General features: G+C 43.3%; 1 pseudogene; it reads left to right on the top strand.

Annotated features, from left to right (window-relative positions):
• Window positions 1–520: 520 nt before the first annotated feature.
• LOC124009935 overlaps window positions 521–17,133 on the top strand; it is a 34,188-nt pseudogene continuing 17,575 nt past the window's right edge.

Genomic DNA, 17,133 nt, shown 5'->3' with positions numbered 1-17,133 from the left:
TGTGACTGGAACGAATTGCAAAAATCACTGAAGTTGGAGACTTTTATCTCCCTCACCAACTTCAAACATCAGCTAGCTGAGCAGCTAACCGATCGCTGCAGCTGTACATAATCTATTGGTAAATAGCACACCCATTTTCACCTACCTCATCCCCACAGTTTTTATTTATTTACTTTTCTGCTCTTTTGCACACCAATATCTCTACCTGTACATGATCATCTGATCATTTATCACTCCAGTGTTCATCTGCAATATTGTAATTATTCGCCTACCTCCTCATGCCTTTTGCACACATTGTATATAGACTCCCCTTTTTTTCTCTGTGTTATTGACTTGTTAATTGTTTACTCCATGTGTAACTCTGTGTTGTCTGTTCACACTGCTATGCTTTATCTTGGCCAGGTCGCAGTTGCAAATGAGAACCTGTTCTCAACTAGCCTACCTGGTTAAATAAAGGTGAAAAAAATAAAAAAATAAACCTCAGTCCAGGATCAGCCCAGGGGCGGAGTCGCGAGTTCAGCTCATGAACGACGACTGCACGGATAACCACCACGCTGAAGCCGCCTTCAGCATCTCCCGGTTTCTCAATCACACATTATCTGGAAAGATGGTCTCTATAGAAACATCACACAACTCGTCTCCTTTGGCTGAATGGGTCGGCTGTCTGGATAAAAGGTGGGTAATAAACATTCCCGCCTTTTGGTCACGGCATCTTAAACCGCTGAAAACAACGAATTTGGGTTCCATTCATTAATCAGCATCAACATGACAAATCGTAATCTTAACCGGCAATCTCTGATTGTGTGCATGGCTGAGTGCGAAGGCGGCTTTGTTATTGTGTATCAAATGTCATTGACATTCACATTCGGTCGAGGTACAAATTGAAGACCATTCCCAGGTTAGGTTATTCATAGGACATTTACCTGCTGTGTTTGTCTATTTGCTAGTCGTTCACAAAGGCGTTGTAGGTTCATGGTTTTCTGTTTCACTCGTTAATCCTCCTCACCACCCGCAGCATTATCACTTTTTATCTCTTGTGAATTTAGACAGAACTTTATTGTAGTCTGCGATGGGTAATTTCTACCCTATAAAAAACAGTCGTGTGTGTAGGGTTGGTTTATTTTTGGGCGTGAGGCAGGTTTGCGCAAATCCAATCTCTTCATTGCAGGGTAATTTGTCAACCGGCACTGTAAAAAACGTGTTGAATCTACAACAACAAAACACTTACTCTTATTAGTTGATGTAACGTCACATTTGAGTAAAAAGATATTTAATAAATTGTTTGGGATTTACACAAATAAAGTAAGTCCAGGGAATTTATAATAGCCATAAAAACGTGTTAGATTTACTGATAATGTGGTAATATGAGTTGATGTCACACACACATTTAGTACAGCTGACATACTAGTGTTAATGAAACTCTTAATGTTGAACATGGTTTAATCTAATTTAATTTAATAATTGTCCATTTTAAATCCCCCAACAGCAGTCTACTGCATGCATTGCATGACGCTGAATTTGCCTCTGTCTTTATGAATGGTGGTGGAGGGAATGGGTGGGCTGATCATTGAACGTACATTTGTCTGGTTTTGATATCGTTTGTTATAATACATTACACCTCATGACACAACAAGCTGCTTAATACTAATATAGAAATATAATTGTATTTCTTCGAATATGCTTACAACATTCTGTAAAATACCCACAATACTCTAAACGGGCAAGTGGTTGCAATAATGTATTGTTAAGTGGAGAGAGATAATATTAAAATGTACTCAATTTATCCTTTTAAAACATTTCTTTGGTTGGTAAAATGAAATGAACAAATCTTTGAAATTACTTTTATAAAGTATATGTTTATTTTTTTATTTTTTTAGTATTTCAAATCACCCCAGAATCATTTTTAAAAATAGTGTTTGTGGACACACACACACACACACACACAGCCATATAAGAACCAATGGCAAATAAATCTGAACCAATGGCAAGTTCAAAGATCTCATGAGAATATTAGCCTTGAGATCATTGGGAATGGAGTGGAATAGGATTGATTAGCATTGAGCAGAATAGAATAGGCTAGAAGAGCTCGACGGCCAGCATGAGTAAGACATTTAAGTGTGTTAACCCTTGCAAGGCTGCCGGCCCAGAAGGCATCCCAAGCCGTGTCAGAGCATGTGCGGAGAGCCCTGGCAGAGTGGTGCTAGGAAAAGAACCTCCCTCAACAAAATGAAGGAGCTGATTGTGGATCCCCAACAGGGTCACAGTGGAGAGGGTGAAAAGCTTCAAGTTCCTATGCATCCACATCACTGACAACCTGAAATGGTTCATCCACACGGACAGTGTGGTGAAGAAGCACAACAATGCCTCTTCAACCTTAGGAGCCTGAAGAAATTCTGACATTGCTCATTCTGATATTTCTTTATTTTGTATTGTTGTATTGTTAGGTATTACTGCAAGATTGGAGCTATAAACATGAACATTTCCCTGCACCTGCGATAACATCTGCAAAATATGTACCCGACCAATAAAATTGATTTGATTTGACATCCACAGGTAACCATCGGCAATGGGAGCTCATTGCTCTCTCTCTCTCTCTCTCTCTCTGTTTTTCTATTTCCTTCTTTGTGATGAAGTTAGGAAACAGAGAAATGTTTCTAATGGTAATAGGAATCCCTACCTGCCCAGTCAGTGTAGATCAAGGAAAGGAAGCCATGTTAAACTGTTGAGATGCAGCCCATGACAATGCTGGTCGATAGCCCCCCCTTGTGTTAGTCAATCCCCCTGATGGTGGAGATAAGGTTACGGCGGGCATGATGGACACACACACACACCCACAATGTCCAAATCAATAAGCCCAGGCAACAATGATAAATCAGATAACTGTTACACAGCTAATGTCAGTGTATGCGTGTGTCTCTCTCTGTGTGTGGACTAGAGGTCGACCGATTTTGATTTTTCAACACCAATACCGATAATTGGAGGACCAAAAAAAGCCGATACCGATTTCTATTTTATTATTTGTAAAAAAAAAAGTTTTGTATATATTTGTAATAATGAGAATTGCAACAATACTAAATTAACAATTAACACTTATTTTAACTTAATACAAAAATAAAATCAGTTTTGTCTCAAATAAATAATGAAACATGTTCAATTTGGTTTAAATTAATGCAAAAACACTGTTGGAGAAGAAAGTAAGAGTGCACTATGTGCCATGTAAAAAAGCTGACGTTTAAGTTCCTTGCTCAGAACATGAGAACATATAAAAGCTGGTGGTTCCTTTTAACATGAGTCTTCAATATTTAAGAAGTTTTAGGTTGTAGTTATTATAGGACTATTTCTCTCTCTACCATTTGTATTTCATATACCTTTGACTATTGGATGTTCTAATAGGTACTTTAGTATTGCCAGCCTAATCTCGGGAGTTGATAGGCTTGAAGTCATAAACAGCGCTGTACTTCAAGCATTGCGAAAAGCTGCTGGTAAATGGAGGAAAGTGCTGTTTGAATGAATGCTTACGAGCCTGCTGCTGCCTACCACAGCTCAGTCAGACTGCTCTCTCAAACCATAGACTTAATATAATATCACACAAATACGAGCCTTATGTCATTAATATGGTCAAATCTGCAAACTATCATTAATTTTTTTTTTTTTTAAATTCTTTCAGTGAAATACGGAACCGTTACGTATTTTATCGAACGGGTGGCAACCCTAAGTGTAAATATTTCTGTTACATTGCACAACCTTCAATGTTGTCAGTAAACTTCTGGCAAATTAATTACTGTCTTTGTTAGGAAGAAATGGTCATCACACAGTTCACAACGAGCCAGGTGGCCCAAACTGCTGCATTTACCCTGATTCTGCTTACACTGAACGCAAGAGAAGTGCCACAATTTCAGGCACCACATTGATTCAATGCAACACAGGACAAGCTAGTTAAACTAGTAATATCATCAACCATGTGTAGTTTACTAGTGATTATGTTAAGGTTGATTTGTTTTTTTATAAGATAAGTTTAATGCTAGCTAGCAACTTACCATGGCTCCTTGCACTCACGTAACAGGTGGTCAGCCTGCCATGCAGTCTCCTAATGGATTGCAATATAATCGGCCATAATCGCCATCCAAAAATGCAGATTAGCGATTGTTAAGACAACTTGAAATCGGCCCTAATAAATCGTCCATTCCAATTAATCGGTCGACCTCTAGTGTGGACAGTAATACGTGTACGCTTTTACATGATATCTCATCTGACTTCAGTTGGCTGTAAGTGACAGAGATTAGAGCTGATCTGTAGTACAGAAGGTGACAGTGCTTTAGGGCAGACAGCAACACATTACAAATGGAGGTGAAAACATAACATTTATCTCAGAATATTTAAGTGCAGGTCCTTCTCATTTGAAAAAAACGGCACTAGCCGCATTTGGTTGAAATGATACAAAATGGAAACTATTTGTTTGGAAAGCTATATATTTTGATGAAGTAATGAACAGAGACCTCGTCGAACCGTTGGGTGCTGCAGAGTAAGATTCTGGAGCTATCTGGTCTCTCCTCTCCAGTCCTCTCCTCTCTCATCTGTACCACCTGCTAGAATACGTCTCACTGTGCCTCAGCCGTAGTCAGAGTTGTGTATGTGTCATTGTGGTTTAGCTGTAATATGAGGTGGGAAACTATTTTCAGTGTAGACAGAGCGAGGGAGAGAGTAGAGAAGGAAAGAGCGTGAGTGACAGGAGGATGAATCATGTGACCTACAGGTTGAAGGTGGTGTGAGCTGCTCTCAGACCACATCAGCTTCAGAGAGATGCACATTCTACTGGAACTGCTGTGTGATGCAGGGAGGTATGGTGAGAGAAACAGAGCTGGAGAAAGAGAGCCAGATGAAGGTGGTCTCTGTGTTACCTGTAATCCCTTCTTCTAGACATCTGGGTCAACGCTGAGGAACAGGTTGGTCTTGTATTATGTAGGCCCGTGAGTCTAACACAACTGTCTGTGTGTGGGGGCAGAGATTAGAGACCACCTGTCTGAGAGAGAGAGAATTTCTCCTTCAACGTGGACTCCTGTGACAGGAGAGGAAAGGAGAAAGATGGATGGAAAGATGAGCAGGGCAGATTAGAGAAAAAGGAATTCACCAAGGCCTAGGAGAGAGTATCTGAAGAGATTAGCTAGAAAGCCCCTGGTCTGCATGAGCAGGTCAATATGTACTAGCCATTCTGTGGACTTTCTCACACTTAGTGAGTCACCAGTGTCAGAGGAGAGCTGGAGGTCATATGGTGTCTCAACATCACCCATGGCCAGGCACAGTGTATGCATACTTGTGTATATGTGAGTGGGTGAATGAGAGAGAGACAGTGAGAGAGGGAGGGGAGATCGAGAGAAAAGAGATGTGAACAGACTGCTCTGTGAGTTTCTCTGAATGATTTTGTCTCAGTCAGTGGTGTCTTTAAGCTTACATCCACACTCTGCAGGGGGCCCTTAGCTACAGAACGCCTACAGCTATCACAGAAAAGAGGAGAGCAAACACACACACTTCCAGATGAGAGTATCTGCTGTCATGCTTGACTGCTGCTTCTCTACTTTTCGACCTGTTGTTTTTATGCACTTTCAGGCCTATTGGAGCTTTGACTTTTACAGCCGTGGCTTATTAGTGCTAGCTTGCTAGTTGGTTGTTAGCCTACCTCTGAGTCTGGACTGCACTGCTGTGATTACCTCCACCTGCCTAGATTCTTCCTGGTTATATTGATAATTACTAGCTAGCTAGGTTGTGCGTTTAATTTGTTTTCTTGCTGAATTTAAATGTCCGGTAGCCAAATATGTCTGTGACAGTGGCGCAAGAAAACGTTCAGGGTTACAACAGTATCCAATCGTCACAAGATGAGGGTTAACCTAAGTACATTTCCAAGAAGAAATCCTTAAATGTTATTTTCAAGAATCCCATTTAACTTTTTTTTGAGAAACATTTTATTGAGGAATAGCAACTTTGCTTAACTTGCTTCTTAAGTGTATAGTTAAGGAAAAATGTCAGTTAATTTTTGTGAATCTGGTCCCAGGTTCCCTGACCAAACCCAATTGTCTTACTGTATCTATTTTGCTCTCCATACCTACCCTGGAATACCTAGCGGATGACCCTCTGACTCTCCTGCGGCCGTTTTTTTCATCCTGAAAATTACCTATCGTCTCTCCTCTCTTCCTTGCCAAGACTGGAACGTGCTGCTGCCTTCCAATTACAAACCCACCTGCTAATCAACAACCTGTTCGTGCCCCACCAGTCTGGTTTCTGCCCCCTCCATAGTACTGAAATTGCACTCCTCAAAGTTATCAATGACCTCCTCTCCTCTGCTGCTGCCTACATCCTGATTCTCCTTGATCTGAGTGCTGCTTTTGACACAGTGAGTCATCAGAGCTTCCTCACCAGGCTGGAGGGTCTGTGTGATGAGGGCACCGCACTCTCCTGGCTACAAACCAGACCCTCAATGGCCACACCTCAGACTCAGCTGCAGTTATACTGGGTGTCTCCCAGGGTCCCTTACTCCTCATTTACATCCTCCCCCTTGGTCAGAACCTTCCATCACTTCAACCTTGACTTCCACTGCTATGACGATGAGACCCAGATCTACCTCAGCAGCAAATCCCTCCTCATCCCAGATCTACCTCAGCAGCAAATCCCTCCTCATCAGCAAATCCCTCCTCATCCCAGATCTACCTCAGCAGCAAATCCCTCCTCATCCCAGATCTACCTCAGCAGCAAATCCCTCCTCAACCCAGATCTACCTCAGCAGCAAATCCCTCCTCATCCCAGATCTACCTCAGCAGCAAATCCCTCCTCATCCCAGATCTACCTCAGCAGCAAATCCCTCCTCATCCCAGATCTACCTCAGCAGCAAATCCCTCCTCATCCCAGATCTACCTCAGCAGCAAATCCCTCCTCATCCCAGATCTACCTCAGCAGCAAATCCCTCCTCATCCCAGATCTACCTCAGCAGCAAATCCCTCCTCATCCCAGATCTACCTCAGCAGCAAATCCCTCCTCATCCCAGATCTACCTCAGCAGCAAATCCCTCCTCATCCCAGATCTACCTCAGCAGCAAATCCCTCCTCATCCCAGATCTACCTCAGCAGCAAATCCCTCCTCATCCCAGATCTACCTCAGCAGCAAATCCCTCCTCATCCCAGATCTACCTCAGCAGCAAATCCCTCCTCATCCCAGATCTACCTCAGCAGCAAATCCCTCCTCATCCCAGATCTACCTCAGCAGCAAATCCCTCCTCATCCCAGATCTACCTCAGCAGCAAATCCCTCCTCATCCCAGATCTACCTCAGCAGCAAATCCCTCCTCATCCCAGATCTACCTCAGCAGCAAATCCCTCCTCATCCCAGATCTACCTCAGCAGCAAATCCCTCCTCATCCCAGATCTACCTCAGCAGCAAATCCCTCCTCATCCCAGATCTACCTCAGCAGCAAATCCCTCCTCAACCCAGATCTACCTCGGCAGCAAATCCCTCCTCAACCCACATTGAATCCTGTCTTCCTGCAATAAAAACAGTGATGCAAAATAACATTCTCAAGCTCAACAGTGATGAAACAAAACAACTCCTCATAGGCACCAAATCCACCCTCAACAAAGCTTGCTACCTCACCTTCACCATTGACAACACCACTGTCTCTCCCTCCATGCACGCAACCTTGGTGTAATCCTGTACTCCACCCTCTCCTTTGACCTCCATATAGGACAGACTGTCAAATCCTCAATCTTCCACCTCCGCAACATTTCCAAAGTCAGGTCCTCCCACTCCTGTCCTGACGCTGAAACCCTCATGCATGCATTAATCTACTCCCGTCTACTCACTACTGTCTGTCATCAACTCAAGCTCCCATGTGATCTCCAAAGTCCTGACAGCACATCACCCATGTCCTCCAACTCCATTGGCTCCCTGTGCCCCAATGCATTGACCCCCCCCCTCCCAGAACTTCTGCACCCACACTCAGTTCACCACAGCAGCCCATCTTGTCATCCCCAGGTTGATGATTTGGCCACAGGGCCTTCTCCAGGGTTGCTCCTAGGCTCTGTAACTTTCTCCCTCCACCCTGTCTTTCAGTCCCTCCTAAAGCGCCACCTCTTTGACATGCCCCCCTACCCCTTACCCTAAACTGTGTTCCTATCCAAATCCCAACTATCCCCTCCTCATACACTGATACATCACTCTTTCCCTTCTTTGAGCCCACCCCTTTCTTTATTCATGTTTTTGTTAACTCTGTTTTGTTTGGACTCTATTTCTTTCTATAATTGTAAAGTGACTTTGGGTCCTTGAAAAGTGCTATATAACTCCCATGTAGTATTATTATTACTAACATCCCCCATCTCTCTCTGTAGGCCTGCGGAGTGTTCAGCAGAGGATGTGGATATTATTCTGACCAGACTTAAAGGGTTTAAACCCTTCCAGAGGTTCCACCCCTCCCTGCTGCTGCAGATCTGCTCCTGTGCCTTCTACGAATACCTGGGGAAAGGCATCACCTGGAAGTATACATACACACACTCACTCAGTGGTATGAGCACCTTGAAAAAGGCCTCTGATACCTCATTGGCTTTCAGGTTTACTATGACTTGTCACATCAATGTTATGACTATTTCTGAATGCTTATATGCTGTTATGTCTGTTCTGTGTAGTGTTCTGCCAGGGTGACCAGCTGGTATGCTGTTCTGTGTAGTGTTCTGCCAGGGTGACATAGGGACCAGCTGGTATGCTGTTCTGTCTGGTTCTCTGGACGTCAAGGTGTCAGAAACAGCCAACCACCAGGTAAATCAGGTCTGCTTCACACCTTTTACTAAACCTCTGTGTTTGGTTTTCCTTTTTAGTTACTATGTATTCCATCTGGAGCAGTTCTCTCTTTCTAATGTCCTGTGTTTTCTCTCTGGTGTTCAGTGTTCTCTTTTTAGACTTTAGTGTTCTCTCTGAAGTTCTTTGTTTTCTTTCCAGTGTTCGCTCTAGAGTTCTGTGATCTCTCTCTAAAGTTTGATGTTCTCCATCTAGAGTTCTGTGATCTCTCTCTAAAGTTTGATGTTCTCCATCTAGAGTTCTGTGCTGTTCTACTTGTGTTACTTGTACACAAGTAACTTGTATAGTCCTGTACAGCCCCGATGAATGCTTGGAGGGCATTATTTACAATACTCTAATTGGTCCGCTCTGTCAGTTAGAGACCATGGTCATGTTATTCACAGTATGTGGGTCACTTTCAGGCCATCCTAGACAGAATGACCATGATCATATTATAATCAGAATGTGGGTCACTTTCAGGCCATCCTAGACAGAATGACCATGATCATATTATAATCAGAATGTGGGTCACTTTCAGGCCATCCTAGACAGAATGACCATGATCATATTATAATCAGAATGTGGGTCACTTTCAGGCCATCCTAGACAGAATGCAAGAATAGAATGTTTAACAACTAGTCTTACAACATTGATAGTGGGTCTGGATTGAAACAGTCTGTGTGTGTGTGTGTGTGTGTGTAACTGTCCCCAGTGCTGTTGTATGTGGTGGTGGTTCTACAAATGAATTGCCCTTTTGGGGACAAAGATGTATTGATTGGGAACTGAATTAAATAAGTGAAATGGAGTGTGTTCCTTCTGTGTGTGTCTAGGATGCTGTCACTATCTGCACGCTGGGAATCGGGACACCGTTTGGAGAGTCGATTCTGGATAATACTCCTCTCCACCATCGTCAGCAGAGAGACCAGCGAACTGCTCCGCATCGAACAAAGAGAGTTCAAGAGTCTATGGGAGGTGAGGCAGAAGAGGCACACAGTTCACTTCAAAATGTTGTTTTCGCTTATGCCACGAGGGTGGTCCACTGTCAACCCTAGGCCTCCACTATGGTCCACTGTGTGTGTCCTTGCTGTACTTTTCAGTGGGATGATGCATGCTGAAACAGTCAGTGTGAATGTGTTGGGGTGGTGGAGTGCTAGTGGGATAACAAGGTTTTTGTATGTGTGCTAAGTGCACTCCCCCATCTCTCTGTCTTATTTTAGCAGGTTAAATATACAGCAGGAAGGGCCTGAGGCTGTAGTTCTCAGTGTTCTGATCTTAGCCTGGGTGCCAGTCGCTTGCTGCTGCTATTGTCTTGAAGTGTCATATCATGCTTGTTAAAGGAGAGGAACCATAGTGTTTGAAAGACAAAGATCAGTCACAGCATTTGACAGGTGATAGCCAGGTCACCTCTTCTACAATAGTGTTACTACAGAGACCCAAGCCAGTTCACCCGCTATACAAGTCAATATTCAACGGCCAACCATGTCTGAGAATGTCGGGAGATGACGTGGAAACCGGCCACTAGGGGCAATAGTGAGCACTGCTACCTTCTGGTAGGTTTCAATTTTGCTAGTGTGTTGTTGACATGGATGGTGGTTGGGGGTAAGCATCTGCTTCTGATTGCAAATGTTGCAACTTCAATTTGAGATAAAACAATAGTCCCAAAACTTTAAGCCTATCCCAAACCTTAGCAGACTTTCAAAGAGTCTCATCACTGGTCTTGTGGAATATGAGGCAGAGAAAGAGTTATTAATTTTTAAACAATACTTTATGATCAATTTGAACATTCTTTGAATTTCTTACGGTACTTTTAGTCATCTTGTAGCACGTTTCTTAGACATTACATACAATGGTCCTTGTGTAGCCGGTGTTATAACTTTGCGTTGTGTGTGGTTGATTGAGACTATAGACGTGTACTTTGGAGATCAGGTAGTTTTAATTAAGCAGAACTCACTCTGCATCCTGCATGGCATCCAAAAGGAAATACAAGATTTGTAGAGCACATATGTTCTGAGAATCGTCGCCTCTTTCTACAACAGATGCACAATGGGAGGGACTGGGATCATTTGAGGAGCTAGCCACCGTTCACACTTACAATAGCTTGCTAATACCTTAGCTAGCTATTAACCACATTTTGAATTCAGCATGTTGAGATCCTAAAAAGTACAATTACACGTGCATCTTAACATTACCATCCACTTATGAGTAACCTCTAAATACACATCATTATTCATGAACAAAACACTGTGTGTATGACTTTGTACTTAGAAGAATCACATTTTCTGAAGACAGAAAAAGCGTGCCTACCTCTCTGTGCATCAAAAAGAACCAATAAACACGTTGCACAAACAACTCACCGACATGAAAACACCCGAGGAAAGAACCAAGGGGAGTGACGGATATAGAGAACATAATCAAGGAGGTGATGGAGTCCAGGTGACTGTCATGAGGCGCTGGTGCGCGAGACGATGGTGACAGGTGTGCGGGATAATCAAATGACCAAGATGTCGGATCCCCGACGCGCGGCTGCAGCAGCAGGACTCGTCAAAGGGGACCGGAGCGAACCGATCACACCAGCTGAGGCACGGAGACTGTAGCAGTTCCCGGACCCAACGGCATTATACTGACACAAAAATAAAACAATACCTCACCCTAATGCTTCCCTTAGGTGAGGTGTTACTCTGTAACAAGTGCGGTAAGAGTCGGAAAGCAAGTTCAGGGAGCGAGTGTTTTAATAAATAAATGAAACAATAAACATGAAAACACAAACAACGCACCGACATGAGTCAATAACACCCGAGGAAAGAACCAAGGGGAGTGACGGATATAGAGAACATAATCAAGGAGGTGATGGAGTCCAGGTGACTGTCATGAGGCGCTGGTGCGCGAGACGATGGTGACGGGTGTGCGGGATAATCAGCAGCCTGACGACCTAGAGGCCGGAGAGAGAGTATACGTGACAGTATGTCTGTCTCTGTTCAGTGTAAACAATATTGAGCTCTATTCATTATTGATGAAAATGTTGTCTGGTGCTTGTGCCTTGGGACTTTTTCTCTCTCACTTTCCATCTTTCTCTGCTCTCTATATACACTCCTCTCTACGTTCTATCTAGCTCCTCTTGCTCTCCCGCTAGCTCATTGAAAAGCTCTGATTGCCGTGGCAACCTCTGTGTGTGAGTACTGGAGTGCTGTTTCAAAGAGGACTGAGTGGGTGCAACAGAGAGAGAGGAGACCTCTGGGGTAGTACTGAGGATGCTGTTGGCTTCCTGGTTGTGTGTGTGGATTACAGGAGCAGAGAGCTCCTCTTAGTGGTCCTTCTCAGACGTAGAGTGTAGAGAAGAACCTGGGTGAGTTTAGTGTGTGTGTGTGTGTGTGTGTGTGTGTGTGTGTGTGTGTGTGTGTGTGTGTGTGTGAGATGCGATGTGCCAGGGTGGGTTTGGTTCTTAAGTAACTTTTTACTCATTCATGAATTGATAGAAAGTGCAAACTCCCGGTAAACTCTGATTTCAGTACTGCCAATGCTCTGTTGTCTGACATCGGATGTGATGACTTCGATTTGCTCAAAGAATCAGTCTATTGTTTGTGTGTGTGTGTGTGTGCGCGTCAGCAGCTTCCTGAATGTTAAAGGGCTTCTTTTCCTGTGTGTGTTTTGGCTCGTAAAGGCATGGCTTGCCTGGTAATTACTTTAGACCACACAGATTTTAGAGTAGGGACATAATCCTGGAGAACTCTGTTGTAAATTCATCCCTGTGTGTTTAGCATTCAAGCATGGCTAAAGAAGTCAAGCAATCTGCAATATTTGTCTTGAACTATAGATATGAACATAAGTGATTAGCACTAAAACACACACTGCTGCACTGAGTTGTCCTTGCTATACTCATTGACCCTGTGTGTGTGTGTGTTATGTAATGTGAAATGTTCCATATGTAAATGATCCCTGGTTAACAAAGGGCTTTGTTTTGAAGGAAGGGTGTAGGCTGTGGGTGGGTGGGTGTGTGTGCAAGCGTGCGTTTGTGTGTGTGGAGGCAGTGCTAATGGAGCTCCTCAGGGTCGTATAGGGATGTAATGTTGGTGTGAGGTGATGACTGGGTAAGGCAATAGAGCCTTGTTCAGACTAATGGTGTGTGTGTTTATTGATTATGATGACTAAGGCTGTGTGTTGTGTTGTAGAAGTACCGTCAGTGTATGGCTGGACTTCTGGCCCCTCCCTCTGGTGCCATGGAAACTGGATCCAACAATGACAGTGAGTACAACTACAATCCAGTTGAATGAATAATATTGAATTATTAACATTGCATTTTACACATTTCGATGGTCATAACTTTGTCTCTCACCCCCCCCTAAGGGCTGACAGACAAAGACAGTCTAGGTTCAGATCCTCTCAACTCAATGAACAAGATCCTCAACAAGGTAAGCTGGCCCCTTTCAATTTTATTCATTAAAGTTAATATCACTGATCACTCAACTAACCCCAAAGTACTGTCTTTTTAAACGAGGCTGTGTACAGTGAGACTGTGACCTGAGATGTGTGTGTATTCTACAAGCGGATACTATTAATACATGTTTAAGGAGGAGGGGGGGGTGTATTCACACTAGTGCTGAGCAACTAACTGAAATGTCTTCTTTTTTTTTAAACAAGTAACTGACTGACATTGGTTCAATAATTTGAATTCCTTTTCATTCTATTTTCTTTCTGTGAGCTCAATGCACACATTGCAACGTTTCTACTGAGTTAAATAATATCTAGCCTGAACTGTGCAATGTAGTTGTAGTTTCCTCTGTAGTTGTGCTAATGAGAGAGAATTCATGCAGAAGCAAGAAAGGCCCCATCTGCCCAATTATGATGCCCTCTTTTGTAGTTCTATGACAGCAGCATTATCTCTGCGTGTGGGTCGGTGGGTGTGATTGTTTTTTTTCTCACCTTTCATTCATGATCCCTGACAGCAGTTGTGTGGTTGCTATGACAACTGGGAGTGTTAGGACAGGTTGCGTGTTTGTGATTCACAGCTTAGCGAGTGTATAGTTAATATGAGGAGGTTGTAGGGCTTATGTTGGCGGAGACATGAAAAGTCCCCTGGCTCATTATTTTTTTGTGGATTTCTCAGCTCAAAGTTGAAATGATTAACACCTGGAGGCTGAGATGCTCACTGTGATTGTGACTAGCTATGCTAGAGATAAAACAAGTGTTATATTGTGTTCCTGTGTTATGTCTGGATAAGAGCGTCTGCTAAATGACTTAAATGTAATGTAAATGTAATGTCTGTAGGTTCCATCAGAGAAGCTGCAGCGGGGAGGGAAGGTGATGCGGAACGCCATCCTCTCCAGAGCTCCTCACATGATCAGAGACAGGAAGTACCACCTCAAGACTTACAGGTGTGTGTGTTTTTTACATTTGCACGTGTGTGTGTGGTGTGCACATGTTTTGTGTTACTTTATGGTCCATGCAAACTGTCTCACTGTGTGTGTTTTGTGTGATGCAGGCAGTGTTGTGTAGGTACAGAGCTGGTAGACTGGCTGGTGCAGCAGAGTACCTGTGTACATACTCGCTCTCACGCTGTGGGGATGTGGCAGGTTCTGCTGGAGGAGGGAGTCCTGAACCATGGTGAGACTACACTGCCCTCTATTGGACACAACGCTTCAAATGTTCTCCACCTATTTCATCACATGTAAGGAGAATTTCAATTGCATTTCCTTGATTCCTCTCTCCTCACCTCTTTTTCAAAACCCATTGGATGAGAAGGTTAGAAGTCCGTTCCCTGTGACCTTTTCATCCAATGGATTTTGAGAAGGAGGAGGAGAGAGGAATGAAGGAAATACAATTGAAGTAATGACTGTTCTGACACGACTGGCTAATAAAAATGCTGTGAAACCCTTGTGTCCAGCTATCTCACTATGTGAGTTCACTGATTACTGATCCAGTGTGTGTGTTCCCTAGTGGACCAGGAGCTGGGTTTCCAGGACAAGTACCTGTTCTATCGTTTCCTTGACGATGAGGAAGAGCACACCCCATTGCCTAGCGAGGAGGAGAAGAGGGAGAGTGAGGAAGAGCTGCCTGAGACAATCCTCTTCCTTGCCCAGATGGGACCTGATGCCCTGCTGTGCATGATCCTCCGCAAACTGTCAGTACATGCATAGACACACACATGCACACGTGCCTAGTTCATTGTTATATATTGTATACCAGTTAGGAATCATCAACAGAACTCTGTCTCCATCTCTAGTCCTGGTCAGAGGATGGGTGATGATCTAGAGATCATCTATGATGAGCTGCTTCACATCAAGGTCTTATCCCACCTCTCCAACACTGTGAGTCTTATCCCACCTCTCCGACACTGTGAATCTTATCCCACCTTTCCGACACTGTGAGTCTTATCCCACCTCTCCGACACTGTGAGTCTTATCCCACCTCTCCGACACTGTGAGTCTTATCCCACCTCTCCGACACTGTGAGTCTTATCCCACCTCTCAGACACTGTGAGTCTTATCCCACCTCTCAGACACTGTGAGTCTTATCCCACCTCTCCGACACTGTGATTCTTATCCCACCTCTCCGACACTGTGAGTCTTATCCCACCTCTCCGACACTGTGAGTCTTATCCCACCTCTCCGACACTGTGAGTCTTATCCCACCTCTCCGACACTGTGAGTCTTATCCCACCTCTCCGACACTGTGAGTCTTATCCCACCTCTCCGACACTGCGAATCTTATCCCACCTCTCCGACACATATATATTTCCAATCAAAAGTTTGGACACACCTACTCATTCAAGTTTTAAATTTTTTTGTAGACAATTTTCTACATTGTAGTGAAGACAAACTATGAAATAAAAGATATGGAATCATATATAGTAACCAAAAAAAGTGTTAAACAAATCAAAATATGAGATTCTTCAAAGTAGCCACCCTTTGCCTTGATGGCAGCTTCACACCCTTTTGGCACCTGGAATGCATTTCAATTAGCAGGTGTGCTTTGTTAAAAGTTGTTTTGTGGAATTTCGTTCCTTCTTAATGCGTTTGAGCCAATCAGTTGTGTCAGAAATTGCAGCCCAAATAAATGCTTCAGAGTGCAAGTAACAGATACATCTCAACTAGGCAGCGTAGCCTAGTGGTTAGAGTGTTGGACTAGTAACCGGAAGGTTGCGAGTTCAAACCCCTGAGCTGACAAGGTACAAATCTGTCGTTCTGCCCCTGAACAGGCAGTTAACCCACTGTTCCCAGGCCGTCATTGAAAATAAGAATGTGTTCTTAACTGACTTGCCTGGTTAAATAAAGGTAAAAAAAAAAAGAAGAGACAACTGTTCAGAGGAGACTACGTTAATCAGGCCTTCATGGTTGAATTGTTGTAAAGAAACCACTACTTAAGGAAAATAATAAGAAGAGAGTTGCTTGGGCCAAAAAACATGGGCAATGGATATTAGACCTGTGGAAATCTGTTCTTTGGACTGATGAGTCGAAATTTGAGATTTTTGGTTCTAACCACCATGTCTTTGTGAGACGCAGAGTAGATGAACGGATGATCTCTGCATGTGTGGTTCCCATCGTGAAGCATGGAGGAGGAGGTGTGATGGTGCTTTTCTGGTGACACTGTCTGTGATTTATTTAGAATTCAAGGCACACTTAACCAGCATGGCTACCACAGCATTCTGCAGTGATACGCCTTCACATCTGGTTTGTGCTTAGTGGGATTATTATTAGTTTTTCAACAGGACAATTACCCAACACACCTCCAGGCTGTGTAAGTGCTATTTGACCAAGAAGAAGAGTGATGGAATGCTGCATAAGATGGTTTGGGATGAGTTGGACTGCAGAGTGAAGGCAAAACAGCCAACAAGTGCTCAGGATATGTGGGAACTCCTTCAAGACTTTTAGAAAAGCATTCCAGGTGAATCTGGTTGAGAGAATGCCAAGAGAGTGCAAAGCTGTCATCAAGGCAAAGGCTGGTTACTAAGGAAGAATATATTTAGATTTGTTTAAGATAGTAAAAATAAAGGAAAAGCCTTGAATGAGTAGGTGTCCAAACCTTTGACTGGTACGGTGCCTTCGGAAAGTATTCAGAACCCTTGATTTTTTTTCAACATTTTCTTACAGCCTAATTATACAATGTATAAAATTGTTTTTTTTTCCTCAACATTCTAAACACAATATCCCATAATGACAAATCAAAAACAGGTTTGAGATTTTTGCTGATAATATTTAAAATCAAAAACAGATTTCACATTTATGTAAGTGTTCAGACACTTTACTCAGTACTTTGTTGAAGCACCTTTGGCAGCGATTACAGCCTTGAGTCTTCTTGGGTATGACACTACAAGCTTGGCATACCTGTA

The sequence above is a fragment of the Oncorhynchus gorbuscha genome, linkage group LG22 (assembly GCF_021184085.1).
Source record: "Oncorhynchus gorbuscha isolate QuinsamMale2020 ecotype Even-year linkage group LG22, OgorEven_v1.0, whole genome shotgun sequence".
In the NCBI taxonomy this organism is placed as follows: Eukaryota; Metazoa; Chordata; class Actinopteri; order Salmoniformes; family Salmonidae; genus Oncorhynchus; species Oncorhynchus gorbuscha.
The sequence above is the reverse complement of the archived record's forward strand: the minus strand, read 5'-3'. Positions and strand labels throughout refer to the sequence as shown.